Source organism: Condylura cristata, unplaced genomic scaffold (assembly GCF_000260355.1).
Source record: "Condylura cristata isolate star-nosed mole 26May11 unplaced genomic scaffold, ConCri1.0 scaffold00004, whole genome shotgun sequence".
NCBI classification, from domain to species: Eukaryota; Metazoa; Chordata; class Mammalia; order Eulipotyphla; family Talpidae; genus Condylura; species Condylura cristata.
Window position 1 is genome coordinate 35,666,775 of NW_004567105.1, and position 10,937 is coordinate 35,677,711.

A 10,937-nucleotide genomic window follows, 5' to 3' on the forward strand; every position below is an offset into this window, starting at 1 on the left:
AAAAACTGTTATATTATTAAAAAAAGGGGAAGAAAAAAATAGATTGACACAGTTAGATACTAGAAGATAAAACTACTTTTGCCTACTTAGAAACAAAACTTATCTAGAATAAATAATTTAAAGTAAAAAAAACTAGGTGTTTGATTTCTGGGAAATGTCTGGGTCCAGGGGGGTTTGTCAGATTTACCAAAATCTCTCACATGGATGTGCCTAAATGCTATTAGCATTACATCAAGCACACACCCAATTTCTTATTAAACATTAAGTAAAGCGAGTGTTTATCAACTTACTGACAGCACTACATCCCTAACTGGAAATGTGCTTTCACCTTAGTGTTAAACACGTCTCTAAACTTCAACCACTGTCACAAGCCATGAAAATATGGGGGAAGACACAGGAAACACACGTTTTAAGAGTTGTTTAAGAGGAAAAAAGCAATGACAAGCATTTGCTAGAGCCTGTCTGTGGTTCTGTAGCCAAAGGCATTTGCTCCCAGCCTGCAGCTTGGGGTCAGAAGCGCAGTGGAGAGGAGCTCAGAGCAGCACATCCCATCAAGCATGTGATCCACCAGCACAGTGGATGTCGGCAGAAACAGCTGCCTTCTGCTTGTTTGTGACCTGTTCGCCAGCCCGGGGTTTGCAGCAAGAGATTTGGAAACAGTCCCTGTTTGGGTGCCGATTACATAATAGGGAGCTGAAACTAAGATTGTAAACAGATGGTCCATCCATTCAGGAAAGTTATATTAACTAAGGAGATGTTGGATCCCAATTTACCAAGCAGGAGTGATTCACAGTTGTCTTGGGCACAGATATGACTAATCATCTCATGTCTGCATAGAGGTATCCTATTTCAACACCATCTCCTCCTAGAGACTGGACATCTTTTTAGCAACTGGTCCAACCATTCTGCATGGCTTTGGGTAGTTGCCTTACACCCGGGGACTATGTCTCTTGTAAACAATGTCTAGACACAGGCTAACTCCAGAGGCTCCCCAGATATCTCCATTCTTCCAGAGCATCTTTGCTCAAGGGTCACTGCTCCCACTGGAGAGGCCTTTGTTCACCCATCATGTCACTGTGAGGGAGATGAGCCCTCTGCCTGGTTAGGGTGACTTCTGTCCCCCACTTACAATAATTTATTTGAGAATAATCATCTTAAGGCTGGGCTTTCTCTCTGGCCGGCCATTCCCAAGCACAGTCTTCTTGGCTCCCGTATTCTGTTCCCTGCATTATTGCCAGTGTCCACAAACTCAGGTCCCTTTTTTTCTGGCTTAGCTGTTGTCCAGGACTACACTGCCTCACTCAATCACATCCTCTCTCCCACTGCATCACAGCTCAGCCCAGTGAGTAGTGATGAACTTGCTCCTTTGGGACAAGATCCACTGGATTTAAGATCTACCAGATTAACAAAAAAATGGTTTTCTAGGGGAGATGGTCTTTTATTTTTAAAAAGATTTATTTACTTATGCATACAGAATGGGGATACAGGCAAGAGGTGCAGGGGTGATAAGAGGATTCAGAGACAGAGTGGGGAGCAGAACAGGCAGATTGACAAAGTACACTGCTCAAGGGAGGAGCGGGCCAGACAAGAGAGGTCTGCTGTGCCATGTGGGTCACCTCCCTGGCTGAGGATCAAACTCATGCTGCAGGGGCTATGGAGAGCTTCATAGTGCTGTGCTTTAACCTGCTGCACCACCAAGGAGGGCCTGGCGATGGTCTTTATAGAAGTACATGTCCAGAAGTCAAGAGACACTTACAAACTCACATTATTCCAATTTATGTTATTGTAAGAGACACAAAATTAAATTAATGAAATTAATGACTTATAATAACTCAGTTGACACTAATAGTTGTGAAGTTACAGAACAGTTGCACCTAGGTTCAAGTAGGTTTGTAGCATCTATAATCAAGGTGTGTTTATCACAACGAAGAATTAATATTGGTACAGTCGTCTCTACCAGTTTCCCCAGGGACATGCTTTCTCCGTCACAGGAGCCAGCCAATATGAGGATTTAGTTTTCATCTGAGTGTGCCCCTGTCGTGAAAGTTTATCAGGCTTTGCTTGTCTTGCATAAACTTGCACTCTTGAAGAGTAATGTGATATTTTATTGACTGTCCCTTCAATAGCAATTCTCTGCTATTTTCTCATGGTGGGGTGAGGTTTCTGGGTGTAGAGAGAGAACAGCCCTGAGGAAGCATTCACCACTGGGTTACATCACTGGATGACATGAATGTGATTATCACGTGAGGCTGACCTTGGGCTCCAGGTGAGGTGGAGTATGCCAGGTTTCTCTACAGGAAAATACCTGACTTGTTAGAAGCTATTTTTGTTTGTTTTTTTAAGGATTTCTTTATTTATCATACAGAACTGGGGTACAGGCCCAGAGATGCAGGATGGTGAGAGGCTTCCCCGGAGACAAGAGTGGGGAACAGAATAGACGAATCGAGGAAGTACACTGCTAAGGGGAACAGCGGGCGGGTCAGGAGAGGTCTGCCACCCCATGTGGATCACCTCTGGGGTGGGGATGGAACCCACACTGAAGTGGCTGGCTGTGGCCAGCTTGCAGTTCTGCGTCCTAACCCACTGCGCCACCAGGGAGGGCCGAAGCTAGTTTTTGAACAATACTTTCCTATTATCTCTTCAAAAGTTTACGCACTTGATCCCTAGAGTCTGGATAAGGGTCCTATCTATCACCTCCTCGCTAAAACGATCACATCCTGAGATCAGTCACATTTTGCTTTGTCAAATAAAATGATTAACATTATAAAACACACTGTTTACAACTCTTTTTCCCAGGGAAACGAATCACAGCCAGGAAGTTTATCTTAGAACACAATCTTGGTTTTCTAAACATCTACAGCGGTCATAAATTTTCAAGAAAAAGAAGCAAGATGGACAGAGCCGTTGAGAGGAAAATAAGATGAACAATTTAAGGAATTTCCTTGGGCCTGGGAATGGCACTTTTAGGAACTGAACCTACAGGATGAATCCTGTGTGTGTGAAAATACACGAGTGTCAGTCATCAACACTACCCTGCAGAACACCAGTAATAGAGAAACAAAAAGGAGATAGAGATATCCAAGTCATTATTTTAGAAAACCAAACAAAATTGTAGAATAATATGCACAGTATGGTTCTCTACTTTTAGAGAAATGCAAGCTATGCAAATGTGTATAAACATAATAAAGGAATAGGAGTGATGTGCCAGGAGCCTTGGGAATGGGGTGGGAGGAGATAAGTGGGGACTTCCATGTTTTGCCATCTGAAGCATATATTAACTCTCTTACAATGAAAATGTATCTATATAAAATGTTCCATGAAAATAATACTTACAAAGAAGAGAAACTACCAATCACCAAGTACAGATGTTAGAAATTAGAAAACACAGCCCTGTCCTTACTGCACCCCTCCCTCCATGCTCTTTGCCAGCTCTAAGACTTGGAAGCACAGTCAGTGTGGTCCTCAGAGAGGACATGGACTTCAAGGGCAGGGCACTTCTGACACAAGCCACCTGCTGGAGGGGACTTGGGAATGCCACACTGAGCATGTACGTCAGCAAGACCACGTGAACACTGTCTGACTCCACTCCTCGGAGCCCGGAGGGTTGTCAGAACCAGGGCACATGATCAGAATGGTGGAAGGAGGGCCCCAGCTGGGTAGGGAGTGGGAAGGTGGGCCTTGTGTCCATTTACAAAGTGGAGAGTGTTCTGGGAACGGAGCGCAGCCAAGAGGGCAGTGAAAGTGGTTAAGATGGTCAAGATCATGTTAGATGTCATTGAGTAATTTTTTTTTTACTGAAACACTGTTCAATGAAGAAAAAGTCAGGAAAGGTCAATACATTCAATCACTTACTTAGTACCTCCACCAAGTGCTCCAAGTGCCCTCTCACACCCCTCCCCAATCTGATCCCCTCGTCTCCTTTCACCCCAAACCAGCAGCCCTTACAGCCTCCTGCCTCTCAGTTAATGCCAGTGTCCTCTAGCCTCAGGCCAAAGAGCTGGGGAGCACCCTAAAGTCCTCTTTCCTCTTCTCCACCATCTCCCACCCAGCAAGAGACCCTGTCACCTCCCATCTTAGACAGCACCCCACAGCCACTGCCCTAAAGCCCCATCTTTCCCGGGACTACGGCCTGACCTTCTACCAGTGTCTCTCCCTCGCCCCTTCCATGCCCCCAGCACTGTCCATATTTTCAACCCGGACCCAGAAGCCCTTCGAAGCCCCGACACAAGCCGTATGTTTCCTGCGCTCCAAGTTTGCAGCCAGCTCCACCTTTCAAACAGAGGGTGCCTCCAGGCCTGCAGACTCACGGGTTCCCCATTACTGGCCCCCTGCTCACACCCCCACTACTGACCCAACCGTGGGGTTCTGGTCTAGCTCTGCCAGTCCTGTCACATCGACACGGCCAATCTGATCACATGCGGGATAATCCTGTACTTCACTGTGCATCTCAACATCTGTTTTGCTTCCGGTTTCCTTTACTTTTTTAAAATTGTGTTTACTGAGGTAACACTGGTTTACAACACTGTATGTTATTTAGGGCTACAGATGCACCCCTCTTCAGATGAATGTGACTACACCACCCCTACCACCAGAGCCCCTGGGGTCCCCCCACGCAGGCCACTGGTTCCCTTCACTGAACAGCTGCTCTACCCCTCACAGTATTTACCAACTTCCAGCACACATGGGTTTACTGTGCTTCCTGGAAAAGAACCTACCAATCACCAAATATAAATTAATATAATATGTATGTATTGTTGTTAATAGACATATCTCCCTGGTTGGCAAGTGAGCTCTGGAAAGGCGGGTCTCTGTTCTGACACGGCCCATAGCCCCAGGTCATACAGTACATGCGCAGTAAGCTTCTGTGATTCAGGAATCCTGCAGACACAAAGGCCAGCTTCTCTTCCTTTGCTAGATACTTTTTTAAAAGGTGTGCTTTATTTATGCATAGAACTGTAGGCCAGAGGTGTGTGTGTGTGTGCACAAGAGGATTCCCCAGAGACAGAGTAGGGAGCATAACAGGCAGATTGACTGAAAATAGCTGAGGGGAGCAGCGGTCAGGTCAGGAGACGTCTGCTGCACCATGAGGGTCTGTTCCCTTGCTGGGGATCCAACTCAGGCCATGATGGTGATAGTGCTGAGACTCAAATCCTAGGCCACCAGGGAGACCCCTATTTGCTAGATTCTTAGTGTATCAGAAGAGATGTTTTCTGAATTCCAGCAATAAGGAAATGCATAACTCCTTGGGAGCAAAATCTGCACAAAATTTCAGACATTTCCTTTCTTATCTACATTTTGAAACACATAGGTTATTTCTATACATATTCTAAAAATCTAGGAGGAAAAAAAAATTTGTGCCTGCGTCATCTTCACTGCCCAGAAGGTTTCTAGACATCTGTAACTGCGGAATTATCCAGATGTTTGTCTTGATGAAAACAGCAGCTGCTGGGGGAGAAAAATATCCCTGCAATTGACAGAATGGCCATGTTTATTAAAATTTGTGCTTGTGTTAACATTTAAAAGAGTCACTAATGAGAGAGGGCCTTGCTGCAGAACATCCAAGATCCTCAGGACAAAGAACAACAGGACTGGATGAGCCTTGAAGGTAGCTGGATAGATGTTTCATTTGCTTGAAGTTTAGACAGACACAAATAAAAGGTATACAGTGACAACTGATACTGTTGCATTTTCTCAGAGTCCAGTAAACGCAATACTGACGTAAGAGGAGTGTTTAGCCTCTAAAGCACAACATTTTTGTTTTCAAACTAGAAGTTCACTTTCCTTGAAATATGTGGTTGACTGAATGACTATGCAGAGTACATTATTTATTAGATGATCTTTCTGATTGTTTGCTTACTAGAAAGGATAAAAATTTAAAGGATTCCAAGGTCAGAATTCTGTTAGATGAACTAACATGTCTCATGAGGCTTGTCAAAAACTTCATGTCTGGATGGAGCTCACAGACAAGCCCCCGGCTGGCACCTGCTACACAGCCAACCACATGCACCCCCAGTCTGACTGTGGCCCACTTTTAGAGGCAGTAACCCCTACACAGGAGTGCTGGTGTCTGGACTGGCAGGGGCTGGCTGAGGGTGTTGCTTGTGCCTGCTTTCATTCCTTCCCTGCCCCCCTACCACCACCCTGCTTCCCTCGCAACCAGAGTTGATAAAGGCTCCTATTTTGGCAAGATTCAGTTCAGTGCACTGTTCAAGAGCAGAGCACTGACTATTTACAGCACACTAATGACTTTGTGTTTGAGGCCGTGACTGGAGCGGAAAGTGGAAGTAGAGAGAAACCACAACCAATTACTGGTGTTCTTTCTGCCTGCTTGCAAAGGGCCCTTCTCCCTGACACCATTTGAGAGGGAGGAGGGTCACAGTTTTATCTGAAAAATTGTGCCAGTTAAGAAGAACATTTCTGGGCTCTTCCTTCCCTCAGGACAACAGAGGACAGAGCTAGATGTTTGGTCCCTGGCTCAATGCCAGGCTGTGTTGGTGTATGTCCCAGGGACAGGAGAGCTGAGTTTGGGAAGGTCCGTTTTACCAAGTTTCATGCTATGAAACCTAAGTTTACCCTGTGGTCTATAGCCCACAGCTCAGGGCCAAATCTGTCTCACTGCTGAGTCCAGAGCACACTAGCCCCTGACTGTGCAGAGGGCTGAGCTGATTTCAGTTTCCACAAGGGGTCCAGGAACTCCCAGAGCACCAGATGTGAGCCCCTCACACCCTGGCAGCCTCCCTGGGTCCCTGCAGCAGGCAGGGGCTATCTCTACGCCCAGGATGTCAGTGATGGTGCTGTCTGCTACTAAGTGCCAAGTGCCCCTTGGCACCTCAGGCAGATAACCATCACATCCTGGCTTTGCTCTCCCCTTGATGGGTGATGACTGACTTTCCCTATTCCCTGATGAGAGCGGCAGAAGCTCTGGTGATCCCTGAGGACCAGAGGACAAAGGAGCCAAAATCCTTGCCCTTGGGTGTCCATGGCTCTAAGGACAGAGATGTGCAGAGTCGAGCATTCCAGTGGCACCTGCAATACCCGCTCCCCCACCGTCCATCTCTTGCTTACCAGGAAGGTGCAGGTACGTGTAGTGGTCCAGGGCCACTGGGGCAGGGCAGGACAAGAGAATAGGGCTGGCTGGTGTGAGGCTCTGGGGAGGAAGTCAGTGGGGACAGGTAGGAGTGGAAGCGAGGACGCCGGCAGGTTACCCTGAACAGCCAGCAGGGAAACCACCAGGGCACCGTCAGGAACAGGGGAGATGCAGGACGGACTCTGCCCTGACCCTCAGCAGGGGCAGCCACCACAACACCCCATCTGCCTGTTTTAAGTATCATTGTCTAATGTATTCACTTTGCTACTTTCTTTAAAATAACATTTCACTCTCCTTTGAGTGGAGGGAGAGGCTGTTTGTGGGGGTGGCTATGGCTATAGAGATGTTGTCATTTTGGGGTCAAATCCCTTGTCTTTCCTGCAGTTTCCTTAATGTTATTAATGGCAGGAATAACTATCAGTCCATTCAGCAGATGGAGGGAAGAAAAAGCAGAAACGAGCACTCCAAGGACGTACTGAGATATTTGCCGAGCGTTCAGATGACCGTTCCTTGTGTTCTCCAGGAAGAACCAGGGTGGGGGGTGGGGGGAATGCCACGGCAACAGTCTTGCCTCCTGTCCCGGAGACACTGTCCCACCCTCACCACAAGAAACTACATGAACCACGTGCACCCTGCAAACATCACAGCTGTGCCTTGCAAACTCACAGCCCGTCCTACACATACTCCGGGTGCCAGCGGGCACATGAGGCAAAGTCCCACAGTAGAAAGGCCCAGGTGAGCCCAGGAGAACACCCCACAGCATACACGTGCTCATCCCAGGGAACAACTGTGCTGGGAACACACCGGGCTAAGAGCCTTCTGCTTTCCTGACAACTGTGCTGTGACTATTTCTCAACCTCCTGGCTCCAGGCTGAGCCCGCGCCTGACTTCCGATAATGACCTCCGCCATCCTGCTCTCCAGCCTGGGATGTGACCCTGCTGCCATCAAGCTTGCAGGCAGCACGGTCCCAGGATACACTGACCACAAGGGCCAGGCAGGCCAAGGAGCCCACAAGGAGTGGCCCTCCCCCAGCTCATGGACTTGGGAGAGCACACTGGCATTCTGTCATCTATGTCCTCTACCATCTCTAGCCACCACTCCCCACCTTCACCTGCAGAAACCGCAGCTAAGCAACACCGAGGCCGCATTTAGCAAACAGAGAATCCCCACAGGGACTTCTCAAAGCGGCTGTACATCAGGATGCAACAGCTGTAATAATGAACTAACGACACAGTGAGGGGCAGAGCAGCGCAGGCAGGTTTACCCAGCATGGCAAGGACTGCAAGACACACGCTGCCTCTCATTCTGCTGCGCACCCACACGACTGCTGCTCTGCCCTGGCACTCGCCTGTGGGCTGGACCCCAAGTCCAGGCACAGACTCTTCCTGAAGAATGACGCTGGCTCTCAAAGTGGACTTTCCCTGGTAACCTCAACCAGAGCCCCAGGAGTTTGCACAAATGCAGAGTCACACACACCTGGGGACGGGGCTGCTGGGCTCCCAGAGGCACGCCCTTGGGCGAGATACCTGTGAAAACATTAACCTTGTGTCCCAAACACATTCATCATTAATGGGTGCCAAAGTGTTTCGAGGTAGTTTACAACTTGCTTGCAAACAGCACTGCTCTTATAACTATCGTTATTTTTTTCTTGCTAAGGTTACTACCAGTAGCAATAAAGTGTCAAGACAGATTGGTCTGTTCTGAGCCCAGAATGCCTATCTGGCGTCCTTTCCAGGTGTGATGTCACCTCCTCTGCTGTGAGATAAAACAAGCAGGCCGATTTGTTTTGCATCCACCTATAAAGACCATTGGCCCGAGGGGCCGCTGGGTGCCTCAGCTGATGCTCCACGCCCCATGCAGTGTGGAGGCACCAGGGTTCGGGCCTCCAGCTCATGTGGCTCTGGCTTTCCCTCTGCAGGTAACCTAGTCACATCTGCTCTGCCTGGCATGGCCCTTTGCCAGGACCTTGCACCTGTCTCAGCTGAAGTTGAGAAGCCAGGTCCTTCATGGTGCCAGCATCAAGCCCTCTGGCTCCAGAAACACAAGCCAAGATAACACAGCCCTAACCTGGGTACCCATACAGACCCAACCCCCTGCCTTTCCCCTGCCTCACGCCAGGTCCTGAGTCCTGTCTGGCTCTGCCCAGCCCTCAAAGGTCTCCCCACCAGAGACTCACTCATTCTCTCCAGGGGGCAGGAGGGAGGGTGGCTCCCCTCTGGTCCTGTCCTGCTCATCTCTGGGCTGCCAGTGGCATTTCTGTGGGTAGAGGTCAGAAGAGTCCCCTCAAAGCCTGTGGTGTCAGTACCCACGTGTCACCATTAGCACCCACAAAAGGCGTGGAGGGCAGACGCTGCTCAGCAGTGATGAAGACAGTGAGTGAAGGGGTGCAGAGAAGTCCAGGAAGGTTTTGAGTATTGGGAGGTCAAGGCCAAGAGCTGGCCACACCACAGCCAGGGGCCGGGGCCCACTGTGCTTCACACTGGGGGTGGCTTGTGACAGGGGCTGACATTTCTGGTGTTTGTTCAGTTTTGCTGAACTGTGGTAGCAAACACCTCTGTGTTTCTCAGTTTTGCTGAACAGAGCCCCACAGCCCAGTCATCACACCCTGCCCTGGCCTCAAAGAACTGAAAAGCAGTTCTCTGCAGCTGGAATATGGACCAGATTTTGCCCTAAGACAACTGGACACAGTGGTGTGGGAGGCAGCACTTCCCCGTGCGGTCACTGAGGGCACTTGGCAGGTGGCATGCAGGTCAATGAGATTTTACCCCTGCCTGTCTGTTGGGGTTGCGGAACACAGCCCACAAGTCCCTCTAAAGGGTGTCACACTCCCAAAGCAGGGTTTGGGGAGAGTGGTCCCCAACCTGCAGCTTACAGCCAAATCTGGTCCATCACTCACCCTTGAGAATGAAGTTTACGAGACCCAGCCACACCTCGCCCTCTACCTGCTGCCTCTGAGGCTGCCTGCATAGTCAGCAAGGCTAACACTTGAAACCATTCAGCCCACAGACTGGAAAACTCCCTTTACTGAAAAAGCTTGTAGGCATTGACTTAATCATCAAGGTGACAAGCCCTGGATTAGTAGGCTTGGATTTCCAGCCTTGGTCCTGTCCCCAAGCTTAGGGCAGTGTGACCTTAGGGCAGAAAAAAAATCTCTGGGCCTGAGGGCACTTGATGGCATCATCTCCACAAGGCTGACCCTGCATGTTCTGGCCTGCAGACACCCTGGGTATATGCAGGAAATCAACAGTTCTCAGGTATGAACTTGTGGTCTCAATCCTGCCTGCCCAGTGTGCTGCTATTCTAACACATTAGCTTCCTCCTCATCTGCTATATTTGAGCCAATAAGCTAACAGGTGACACTTCCTGATTGGTTCTTAGCCATGCATCACCTGAGGGGCTCTGAAAACAAACCGCAATCCAAGGGTGTAGCCCAAATGTAGCCCAAACCAAAGAAACAATTGTCATAGGAAATGTATGTGGCTCCTCTCTCGGGGGCCCTCTGTGATGCCCTGGGACCCATGCCGGGGATACTTTCTGGGTTGGGACCCACAGGGGGCCCTGTGAATATTCTCTCTCTGTTCTCTCCTTCCCCACTCACTGTGTAAATAAATCCTACTCTTGTTTCTCTGTGCGTCCTGCATTCTCAAGCATACAGGTGACCCCTCCCACTGGATACCCTCTTTCCAACTGCACCGCTGGGTTTGCCCCTCTTCACAACCTCTAGAGTTTTCAAGTGGTCTGGGTGATGCCAACATACACTCAAGGTTGAGGATCTCAATTCTAATGGCCTAACAGGCTTGGGAGCAGTTAGTAGCTGCAGTGGAAGCTGTATGAAATACATTTTGTGAT